The following is a 12,881-nucleotide window of genomic DNA, read 5'->3' on the forward strand; positions in this document are numbered from 1 at the left end:
GATCAGTTTGGTTCTGGTCATGGGTTTTCTTATATAAATAAACGTCTACATCACCCAAGTGCTTTCTACATATTGGAGACAAGCCCACCAACCAAGATTCTGCGGCTAACCAGAAAAATCCAGCAGATTTCTCTGTGCCTGCTGGAGAGGTATACTAACGGAGTTCGTGCTACAAATGAAGTCAGCACAGAGAGATTGCATGTGACACAAAAAGCGGCAAGTAATAGTTTCTATGGTATCTTACTGTTTGAACTGAGTCGGCCATCTTGGGTGGGGAAAGCATCTCCACTCATTCGAGTGGCCAGTACATAAGGGGATGGACTCTCCTCCGCGCAGCGGACGCGATCAGCGGATGCACCGGACCCGCGCCGGAGTCGCGCCAGAGTCCAGCCCGTCTGCACCCGTCCGCGCTGAGGACGGGCTGCAGGACGGGCAGCCCTTTGCCATCATGTCCTCAGGCAGGCAAACTCTGGATGGTCGCGTATATTACTCTTCCACGGCACTACTTTCACTGCGACCCGCACCCCCCACCTCCTGCACCTCATGCATCTTGCCTCGTCATTACTTCCTATGTGATGGTTGTGGCTTCTCTACTGGCAAAATGCAGCTCTCTAAGACACAACAGAGCGTTAAGCATTATAGGGGAAAAAGGAAGCCTACCAAGGGTCATACTTCTTCTCCTTCCCCGCTCCATCTTTGGAGCCTAAATTGTAGATCGCTTCCTAAGAATAAATTAAACATCTTCGATTTCATAACTGAGGAATCCCCTGACGCTCTGTTCCTGACCGAGACTTGGATACATGGCAGCTCGGGTCCGGACATTGCTGCAGCTATTCCTCCCAACTATGTTGTGCTGCATCAGGATAGACCCTCAGGTAAAGGTGGTGGAATTGCAATCATTTTTAAATCTATTTACCAATGTAAACTGGAACTATTACATCTTCCAGGTAGTGAGGCAGCATTGTTTAAACTCATGATTAATCCTCGAATGACGCTCTCCGGTCTGCTAATTTATCGGCCGCCCGTTAATGCCGCGTCATGGATTACCTCACTCATTGATTGCCTATCAGCAACACTACTAAAATCGAATAATTTCACCATTCTCAGTGATTTAAACATCCATTTAGACGAAGTCAATAATCCCCTCAATAAATCTTTTCTCTCTGATCTTGAGGTTTTTAACCACAAACTTTGTAATTCCGCAGCTACTCATCTTGCTGGTCATCTCTTGGATCCAATCATTTCTACTCTTTCATTTGACTGCACTGACTCGGCGCGTCCACTCGTCTGGTCTGATCATTATGCGATACATTTCGTGCTAACACCTGGTCTATACTCGGCCAGTGTTTACGTGGAGGAAATTAAATCATCTTATCGCTGGGACAGACTTGATATAGCCGCTTTTAATCTGCGTCTGACTGAGACAATTCCATCCTTTATCAACACTGAGCAGAATCTGAATGCTCCCATTTCTGGTTGGTTGACAGATGCAGTGTCGGCTCTCGTTCCTCGGTCTAGCAGCAAATGTAGATCCTTGCGCCCACCAGCACCTTGGTACTCGGAAGAGCTGAAAATCCAACGTGCCAAATGTAAAGCCCTGGAGAGGAAGTGGAGGATGTCTTACTCCGCTCCTTCTAAAGTGATTTACAAAGAAGAACTAAAATTCTATCACGCAAACTGTAAACGTGCTAAGGCCTCTTACATCGCCTCCACAATCACTTCAGTGCAAAATTGTCCCCGGACTCTCTTTGCCACAGTTAAGAAACTCACAGGAGTTGATACCACTCCCGCGCTGCCGGCCTTAGATGGTATACAATGTAATGCCATTGCAGACTTTTTTATATCCCAGGTTGAGGGCATTTTTCAATCTTTGGCCTCCCTTCCACCTCCAATTGATCTCTCTCAACCCGGTTCTTTCTGCAATGCTTCCGTCTCCCCTACTGAGTTCATTCACAACTGGACACCATTTGATGACTCCTCCTTCCTGTCTTGTTTAAAAAGCATCAGGTCAGGTTCCCCGCGGGACCCAGTCCCTATGAAGATACTGAAACAACTTGACCTTGAACCACGGAGATTCCTAATGAGGCTACTTAACATCTCTCTCACAGAATCTCGGGTGGAACAGGACTGGAAACATGCCATGGTCGTCCCCCTGCTTAAAAAATCTGGTGCTGACATCACAAATCTTGCCAACTTCAGGCCTATATCCCTGCTGCCAGCCTGTTCCAAAATATTGGAGCGCCATGTTAACACCCAGCTCAATGAGTTTGTTGAAAACGTGGGATATCTTCATCCATCCCAATCAGGCTTTCGCGCTAATTATTCCACTGAATCCGCACTCCTTGGGGTGACTGAGCGACTCCAACACGGTATCGATAGCGGTGAGACCTTTGCGCTTATTCTTCTTGATTTAAGCGCTGCTTTCGATACCGTGTCCCATTCCATCTTATTGGAGTCTCTCTGCTCCCTTGGTGTTGTTGGACCTGCGCTTGCCTGGGTGGCCTCATTTCTCAATGAGCGCACCTTTCAAGTTTTCTCAAACAAAGCTGAATCTGCGATTCACTCCTCTGCTTACGGCGTCCCTCAAGGGTCTATATTGAGCCCTCTGTTGTTCAATATTTACATCAGACCACTTGCTTCTATCGTAGAGGACGCCGGTCTGTCTATATACTCATATGCAGACGACACGCAGATTGTGTTTTCTTTGTCTAGCAGCAGGGCTCAGGACACTTCTGCCCTTAAAACGGGCCTTTCTCGTGTTGCAGCTTGGATGCAAGCGCATCTGCTAAAGCTCAACGGTGACAAGACCGAGGTGATCATACTAGGCAAACATAAAGATCTGTGGGGCTCTAGACACTGGCCCAGTGATATGGGTCCGCTGCCTACCCCCGTGCCTGTTGCTCGTAACCTCGGTGTCCTGATCGACGATAAACTCTCGATGAGGCAGCAGGCAACTAAGGTCGCTGCAATCTGTTTTAATACTCTACGCTGGCTGCAGAAGATAATATGGATGTTGCCTGAGTCCACTCGAAGAACTGTCGTACAAGCCCTTGTGATGTCCCGCATCGACTATGGCAATGTGCTCTATCTAGGAGCAGATAAAGCCACAATCAATAAACTCCAGGTTGTACAGAACTCAGCTGCTCGCCTGCTGCGCAATGTTCCACGTAGAACGTCCGCAATGCAAGCTCTGCGTGACCTTCACTGGTTAAAAATTTCTGATCGTGTGGTCTTCAAAACTTTGTGCTTCCTATTTAAGATTCGACAGGGTTTTGCTCCCATCTACCTGCACAATCTTGCCCAGCCATATCAGCCTGGCCGCTCTCTTAGGTCATCCAACAATGGCAATCTTGTGATTCCTAGAATCCGACTGGCAAAAATGGGAGGCCGTTCATTCGCATATCTAGGACCTAAGATGTGGAATGCTCTCCCGTTGGCGCTAAAAACAGAAACTAGTCTTCTTGCTTTCCGCAAAAAATTGAAGACTCTTCTGTTCTAAGTTCTTCGGTTCTGTTTTTCTTTTCTTTCAGCAATTGCTTGTTTTCTTCTTCAGTCTGTCCCTGGCGCCGGGAAACCCATTGCGGGTAGCTGTGCGCAATACAAGTTCAATAAATAAATAAATAGTTGGAGTGTGAACAACCCTCTTCACATACCTAGCCTGGCACACATCTTGAGCCAAGCACAAGCAACCATTCCAAAGTAGATGCACTGTGTCGTTATCAGCTGACACGTGAACAACCTCCTTCACATGCAAAGCCTGACACATGTCGTGAGCTAAACACAAGCGGCTATTACAGATTAGATGCACTGCATCAGGCACAAGAGACAGAAAGCTTTGAACATAGAAATATGGACAGAAACAACATTCAGATGGATTTTTACAATTGATCTTAGTTATTTTAGCAAGTTGGGATACATGTACAACAACAGGGATTTCAACACCAATTGGGGCATTTTCCAACATCCTGTGGTCTCAGGTACCTTGTGGCTAAAACAACATGGATTAGGGCACTTTTTATGTTCAACTTTGGATTAATATTTTATAGTCTTTTCAATTGTTAAGTTTTGTGGGCAGCACCAAACATTTGGTTCAAGGGTGGACTTGAACATCTTGATGTAGCATACAGGTATTTAACAATTGAATTTGAACTTGTGTTGGCATTTGAATCGGTACTTTAGTGAAATATGACTTCATTACATCAATTCGTTCAGCCCCCTCCGTTTTTACAACATTCAGGAAACCTCAAATAAAGTGGAAACAATGGTTAAGGATGTTCTTGAATTATTTGGTAGCCATTGATGCCATAGACTACCCACCAGCACGAAAATGTACATTATTATTTGGTAGACTAGGTCAGGCAGCACAACAAGTTTGCCTCCTGTGCAAGCTCCATAAGGCAGCTCAGGAGATAACAACCAGGATGAGTATATTGAGGCAATTGAAAGGCTACGTAAGCATTATTCTGAAGAACCAAGTATCATGTTGTAGCGTCACTTTTTTTAAGCGCAAACAGGATTCCAAAGAAAGTATTGAGGAATATGTCTCAACATTGAGAATATTAGTTGCAACATGCGAACTTGGAGCCAATGTGGATGCATATACCCGTGACCAATTTGTCTTCAATTGTTATTCTAGGAAGATACAAGTAAACCTTTTCAGTTGCAGAATCCTTCATTGTTGGAAGTTTTAGATTTAGCAAAGGGATTGAACGGTCTATGGTGTCATCCATAGTATTGCATGCAAGGTTGATGTCAAGGTGGTTGCAAGCAAAGATTCTAACATTTTTGATGATTCTTTATACCTTGAACACTTGCACCAAACATAACAAACCTGTTAAAAAAAGTCAAGTTATGCATGTTATAGGTGTGGGTCTAAAATGCATGTTAGTAATAACCCAAACTTCCTGCCACTGGAAAGTGTTGCTTAGCCTACAAGAAAGCAGGACAATTTCGAGCCGTGTGCAAGAGTGTGAGAAGTGTGGTAAAATCAATAAGGTGGCTGTCGTCGAAGAAGTGTGTGTGGAAAAATTGAGTAATATTGTTTTTACAATTGAGTGTGACTATATCAGTATCAAAAAATGTAAAAGGCACATTGTGTAGTGCAACAATTGGTCATGTGAACTTACAAGTCATGGCGGACTGGGGCTCTCCTATTACCATATTGAGGGAAAGAACCTTTTACAAAAAGTGGGGGAACGATTTCACCCTGACTACGAATGTTAATCCAAAGGTATTCAGGAGAAAGACATTGATATGCTAGGTTACTTTGTATCGGAAATTGAGTGTTTGATAAGAATTATTTCCACAAAAGTATATGTGGCCATCAAAGGCAAGGACGGTTACAATTTAAATTCTTTTTTCTCCTTCCTTTTTATTTTGTATTTTTTCATTGTTTTTCCATTCTTCATTTATCGTCATGGCCCCAATGAACTTCCCAGCTCCTCAGGCATTTATGGTAAAAGAAGGAGAGGTAACAAGTCTACAGTGGGATGAATGGAAGGATCATTTTAATAATCATTTAGAAGCATTTGACAGTGAAAAATTGTAGAAGATTACATTGCAACATAAAAAAATGTAGCCTTGCCATCTAAGGGGGTCATTATGATTGCGGTGAATCCGCATCCTCCGGCCGGTAGATGCGGATTCATCGCTGCGGTGTCAGAAAAGACCCCCCGCCAGATTAGGATGGCAGGGGGGTCTGGAACACCGTCCGCAGCTTTTTCGCCGTGGTCCTGCGGCGGAAAAGCTCTAATATGGTGGCGGTGTCTGTCAGGCACCGCCAGCCATATTAGGATTAGGCTTTGGACATGCCTTTCCGCGGCGGCAATGCCGCCACGAAAAGGCATATGATCTTGTCTTTGGTGGCCCGTTGCGGGCCCCCAGGGTGAAGGGGGTGGGGGTGCACATGGGGGTACGGCGCGGTGCCTGCCGCTTTGTGCATGCACATGCAAAGCATGCATTTTTAACCTTGCGGCGGGTGCTGCTTCAAGTAGCACCCGCCGCAATGTTAAATATACAGGATGTGACCGCCAGGGTGGCAGTCACATCCTAATTCCGACGGAGGGATCGCCGCTGCCCCTGCGGACGGTCCCTCCACCTCGGGGGTTGGCGGACGGACGCAGGTCCGTCCGCCATCATAATAGGCCCTAAGTTTGGTGCAATAGAAGAAGAATTAATTTGCAATCAGTTAGTTAATCATTGTAACAATACTCATTTATAAGATAAGTTATGGATGAATGGTGACTCCAGCCTACGAGAAATCACATCTATAATTTCTAAGGCTGAACTCACGTCCAGATGTGCTAAAACTGTAATTTCTTCCAATAATAGCTCTCAGAATGATGAAGTTATTAAAATTGTGCGAACTCGTACTCGCCCTGAAGATCATACAAAGAAAAAAAATAATAGAGATGTAAGTAAAGAAAATAAAAATTTCAAAAGTTTTCAGGGTGACGGAATGGTGGATATGAGAGGTAAATATTATAGATGTGGAAGTTCATTCCATCTCACTCATGATAAAAAAATGTCCTGCACTAGGACAAAGGTGCACCAATTGAAAAATTATGGGAAATTTTTCTCGAGTCTGTCAAAAGAAATCTAGGTCTGTAAAATACGTTGTTGATGAGTATGCTTGTGAAGATGAATATTCTGATCCTGAGTAAGTTATTTGTGTCTTTGAATAACCTAATAGAGACGGATGTACCATTAGGAAGAAACCTGTGTGTAAAATTGTTATCGGAGGAGTCACAGTCACACTCATGGCTGATTCTGGCTCTCCATATACAATTATTAATCAGAACACTTGGAATCAGACTTTAGAAGAACAACTAGGAAGTGTTTTAGAAACCCCAGATGTTCATCCTGTTAGTTATACAGGTGAACCCATTGATTTAATTGGATTTAGAAAATTACCCTTTGAATTTAAGGGTAGAAGTGCTGAATGCAAACTTCATGTTTCTAATTCTGGGCCTTGCATTCTAGGATGGTGGGATCAGAGTGAGTTAGGAATATTGTTAGATCCGAACAGCGCTGATCCAGTGTAAAGCGTCGCAGAATAACTAACAACAAACAGTACAACCTTATTACTTCTAAATTTCCTAAAGTATTTTCAGGTAAAGTTGGAGGAACTGAAGGGTTTTTCACATAAGATCATCCTCAAAAAAGATGCTCGTCCATGCATTCATAAAGTCAGGAACTTTCCAATGGGCATTAAGGAAGAAGTTATTAAAGAGTTAAATAAACTTGTTCAGAATGATTTAATTGAGCAAATTAAATCATCAGATTGGGTCACCCCACTAGTAGTCGCACGCAAGGCCAATGGCCGTATCCGCCTATGTGTTGACTTGGGAGAACTTAACAAGAATATTTTTATATACATCTTTCCATCACCCTCTGCCACCAGAAACAAAAAATTGTTTTCCATCCTCGACTTAACCTCCACTTACCATCAGGTTCCTCTGCATGTGGAGAGCAGACACCTAATGGCTTTTATCACTCCTATTGGCCTTTTTCAATTTAAGCTTGTACCTTTCGGTTTAGCATCTGCTGCTGCAATGTTTCAGCGATTAATGCACCGAATTTTTAATGACACTAAAAATATAGTATTTTTTCAGGATGACATACTGGTCATGGGTTCTCACAAAAGTGATCATGACAGTACCCTGATTAAGGTTCTTGAGGTTTTAGAACTTAAAGGACTTACAGCTGAAGAATCTAAATGTAAACTAACTAGAAGTAGTGTTACTTATTTAGGACATGAGATTAGCTCTAAAGGAATTTTTCCGAAATCTGAACTTGTTGACGCAATTAAGAATGTTCCAATACCCCAGAATAAGGACGAAGTTAGATCCTTTTTAGGATTGGCTGAATTTTATTCGAAATTCATACACAATTTTTCAGGCAAAATGTATAGTATCAGACAGCTTTTAAAAAAAGGTTGTAAATTTTTTTGGTCCCAAGAATGTCAATCCAGTTTTGAATGTATCAAAAAAGATATATGTTCTGCTCCTGAACTCAAGGGTTTCTCTCCTAACCTCAAAAGCATCATCACCACTGATGCTAGTGGAAAAGGCTTGGGTGCAGTATTATCTCAAATTCAAGAAAATGGCAATGAATGTGTTGTAGCATTCAGAGCTCTCACTAGCACTGAGGAAAAATACTCAGTGATAGAACGAGAAGCGCTGGATTGCGTATGGGCTCGTAGAAATTTCAGGCAATACATTTGGAGTACATGTGTAACTGTAAGGACAGACCATAAACCCTTGACCAAAGTACTTACATCCAAAGGTCTTAGCAATGTCTCACCCAGGATTTCATGTATGTCTATCCAATTACTTGATTATGTTTATAATGTAATTTATGTTCTTGGTGATCGAAATAGGATTGCTGACTTTCTCAGCAGATGTCCTCTTCGTAATACCATGGAAGAAAAAAATGAATGGGATGATTGGATGGTCGCTTCTGTTTTCGGGAATGAACTGCAAAGCATTTCTCACGATGAGTGGACACGTAGTCCAGCTAAAGATTTGACCTTGGTTTCTGTTATTGAGCATGTCCACAAGGGTTGGCCAGCAAAAGTAATGTTACAGAAGAATCTCCTTGCCTTTTGGGAAGTTAGGAATGATTTATCAGTTGAAGATGACCTGTTGATTAGAAACGGAAGACTTGTTCCTCCCTTAGATTTTCAGAATAAAATCATCGGCTTATGCCATGAAGGTCATATTGGGATTGTTAAATGTAAGTCCAGAATCAAACAATCATATTGGTGGCCTGGCCTTGATAAAGACATCGAAAGAGAAATCAGAAATTGTGTTCAGTGTATTAACTCCGATAAGGGTTTGTCCACTCACAAAGCTCCCTTGCACCCCATCATTGTCCCTCACATGTCTTGGGAGAGAATTTGCATCAATATTTTTGGTCCTGTTAGGGATGTACATAATTTTTCAAGGTACATAATTGTTGCAGTTGACCACTTTTCAAAGTGGCCTGAATACAAAATTGTTGACAAACCTGATACTGAGTCTATACTCATGTTTTTAGCAGATGTATTTGGTCGTGAAGGTCTTCCCAGAGACATTATTTCTGATAATGGTGGACAATTTATTAGCGAGTCATTTAAGAAATTCATTAAAGAAGCTGGCATTTACCATACAACCACTTCTTTTGATTGTGTAGAACGCTTTAATAGAGTTATTAAAAGTGTCATCGAATTGTCTCTTAGTAATTGTTTAGATTGGGAAGATGAACTAAGAAAGACCGTCAATGCATACAGAACAACTCGTTGTGAATCTTCGGGGTATGCTCCTTTTGAACTTATGAGGGGAAGACTTCCCCGTACCAAAGACAATATGGGTTGTTTAAAATGTATTAATTGTGTAACTTGGCCTGCTAAAAAAGTAAGGGAATCTTTGGAATTTAGCCAACAGAAACAAAAAGAGATTTTTGACCAGACTCATAATGTAAAAAAAGTGCATCTCTGCATCGGAGATGTTGTAAAAGTGAAAAAAAGCAGATTGAAACGTAAAGGAGAAAATACATTCTCTGCTCCTTTAAAAGTTATTACAGTAATGTGTAACTCTGCTTTGTTAAGTGATGGAAACGTGTGACATGCCAGTAGAATTGCCAAATTCAGAGGTGAATGTGAATCTAATTTAGCTCAAGATATTCATCTCAACCCTCACCCAATTAAGTATGATTGGATCCAAGACTGTCCTTGTAATTCTGAATCTATTCCAGGTGTTGCAGAAGAAAGAAGCTTAGATTCCATTCCCAATTCTCCTTGTGTTGCTGAAGGGGAAAATGGTGATGTTAATTTATGTAATATGCCCAACATTGACAACGATATGCCCAACATTGACAACAACCTTTGTAGTTCTAATGTGGATATTTCTAATGTAGGTACCACTAATATTGCCTCCAAGGATTGCTTCATTCCTGAAAGAGATCCTGAAATAACTAGAGCTGGTAGAGTTTTTGTTAAACTTCTTTATTTAAAAGACTACATCACACATGTTTGTTCTTCTTAACTTATGCTAGCAAAGGTTGTATTTTATAGTTTATTAATGAATTATAATTGTTCATGTTAATCCATGCCAGCAGCTTTTATATGTAAAAATATATAACAATATATGTGGTTGATTTACCTTTGGTTTTTTTTGTTTTATTTTGTGGGAAAGGGGAAGTTTTGTGTTCATGTCCTCGCTGCCACATGACCTCATTGGATTCCACTCTTGATTCTGTAACCAAGGAATTCAGCGAGAGGACTCTGAGACAGGTCGAGGCTGGAAGAGGAGTTTTCAGACTGTCCTCCTCAATTTACAGCTGGGGTCTTGCATTAAACCCTTACACTCAACATCTTCTTCAAGTGTTTACTTTGCAACAGCACATGGGTTGTGCAGAAGTTCAGATCCTATATTTCGGGTTAAAAGTTTGGGATCATAACTGATTACAAGCCACTGGTTCATTTACTCCAAAGCAGTAAGTCGTGCAAAGCATCTGCGAGAGTAGTATGTTTAATTTCCAAACTCCAATAACATACCTTTGATGGTAAACATTTGTCTGGAGGGTAAAACTATTGTGCAGATTGCTTAATGTGAATGACTCTGCATGATCATGAGGAGAATGATGAGTTGGATACTGACATGGAATGTGTGACAACTGTGATAGATGCTGTGGAAGCATGTGATCTACACATTACAGAGGCAGAATGGGCCAGAGCTTGTTTGGATGACGAGGAACTGTCCCAGTTCAAGAAATTTATCATTGATGGGTGGCCGGAAAGCAGCAATTTATCTGGTAATTTGAAGATGTCGTCACAGGTTTCTGAAAATCTCTCTATTGCAAGTGGAATAGTCATGCACCAAGAGTTGTTTGTACCCCCAGAAAAACAGACAAACCCATATTCTGATAGCTTATCAGGGGCATTTAGGAGTCAGCAAGACAATTAAGTGTTTCGTTAGCTGCCTAGGTCACATGTATAATAGATAATTGTCAGGAATGTCTTTTGTCAGACAAACGCTGGAAGACGACGATCCCTTACAGCCTGTTCCCTTTCCAGAGATGCCTTGGGATAAGGTAGCAATGGAATTTGCTGGGCCCTTTTGTATACTACCTACAAACATGAGGTTTCTTATTAAGTTAATTGACTAGTAATCCAAGTGCATACATTATTCCTGTGTCAGTATAGCCAGTACTGAATACAGCATAACGTTGTTGAAAAATGTTTTACCCTTGGTGAGATCACCTAGAGAAATTGTTACTTGAAACTTCCCTCACTTTTTATCTTGTGAAATGTGCTTTGTTTTGAAATTGCATTATGTTAAATAGACACAAATTGTTCTATATTCTTCCAACCTAAATGGCCTGGTAGAGAGGGTAAAAAAATTTGTGAAAGAAGATATTCAAACAGCATTGTCCTCTGGACAAGATGTTAAAAGAGTTAAAAAAACAATTGGAGTTATATTATGTCACTTCTTTGTTGACAAAACACAACTAGAACGGTTGTGGTAAATGTCACCGCACTCTGTACAGTTTCCAGTAATGAAGTGCTCACTCCAAGGGCCACCTCCCCCCCCCCCCCAAAAATGCCCTAATAATTACAAACAACAGTCAGGAGGGAGAAGCACTTCTAAGAGAGTATTAAAAAAAAGAGTCCAGTAAAGGTGGAGATTCGTTACACAGTCAAAATATCGAGTTTTAAATTTCGACCTACCAAAATATTGTGTTTGAAATATCAAAGGTGCAGAATATCGATGTCAAGAATATCGTTGGACAGAATATCGACCCTCAGGTAAGTAATATCGAATTTCTTTATATCGATGTAAGTAATATCGAAGTTAGTAATATCGATAGCATATATATCTATGTACCTAATTTCGATGACACTAATATCGATATTTGTATTATTTTATGTTTTTTATTATGCATGTGTTATATGTTTTTGTTAAGTATTTAAATTAATTTATATTATATGTGTATTACTTTTATATATTATTACATTTATTTATAAGTAAATTTTATGTTTTAGTACCGGAGCGGGTTGTGGGTTTATAGGGGAATAGGGTGGGAAGTAAATTAATTGTAATTAATTAATAATGTTTTTATGTATAATAATTTTAATTATTAATTGGCAATTAATTAGTTTAATTGATAAATTAATTATTTAATTGGTAATTAATGTTATTTTTAAGTAAATGTAATGTTTTAGTACTGGAGCGGGTTGTGGGTTTATAGGGGAATAGGGTGGGAAGTAATTTAATTGTAATTAATAAATTATTATTTTATGTAAAATTTATTTTGGAATTAATTATTAATTGGCAATTAATTATTTTAATTGATAAATTAATGATTTAATTGGTAATTAATGTTAATTTTAATTAAATGTAATGTTTTAGTACTGGAGCGGGTTGTGGGTTTATAGGGGAATAGGGTGGGAAGTAAATTAATTGTAATTAATTAATAATGTTTTATGTATAATAATTTTAATTATTAATTGGCAATTAATTAGTTTAATTGATAAATTAATTATTTAATTGGTAATTAATGTTATTTTTAAGTAAATGTAATGTTTTAGTACTGGAGCGGGTTGTTGGTTTATAGGGGAATAGGGTGGGAAGTAAATTATTTGTAATTAATTAATAATGTTTTTATGTATAAATATTTTTTTAATTAATTATTAATTGGCAATTAATTAGTTTAATTGATAAATGAATTATTTAATTGGTAATTAATGTTATTTTTAAGTAAATGTAATGTTTTAGTACCGGAGCGGGTTGTGGGTTTATAGGGGAATAGGGTGGGAAGTAATTTAATTGTAATTAATAAATTATTTTTTTGTATAATTTATTTTGTAATTAATTAATAATTGACAATTAATTATTTTA

Source organism: Lissotriton vulgaris, chromosome 8 (assembly GCF_964263255.1).
Source record: "Lissotriton vulgaris chromosome 8, aLisVul1.2, whole genome shotgun sequence".
NCBI lineage: Eukaryota > Metazoa > Chordata > Amphibia > Caudata > Salamandridae > Lissotriton > Lissotriton vulgaris.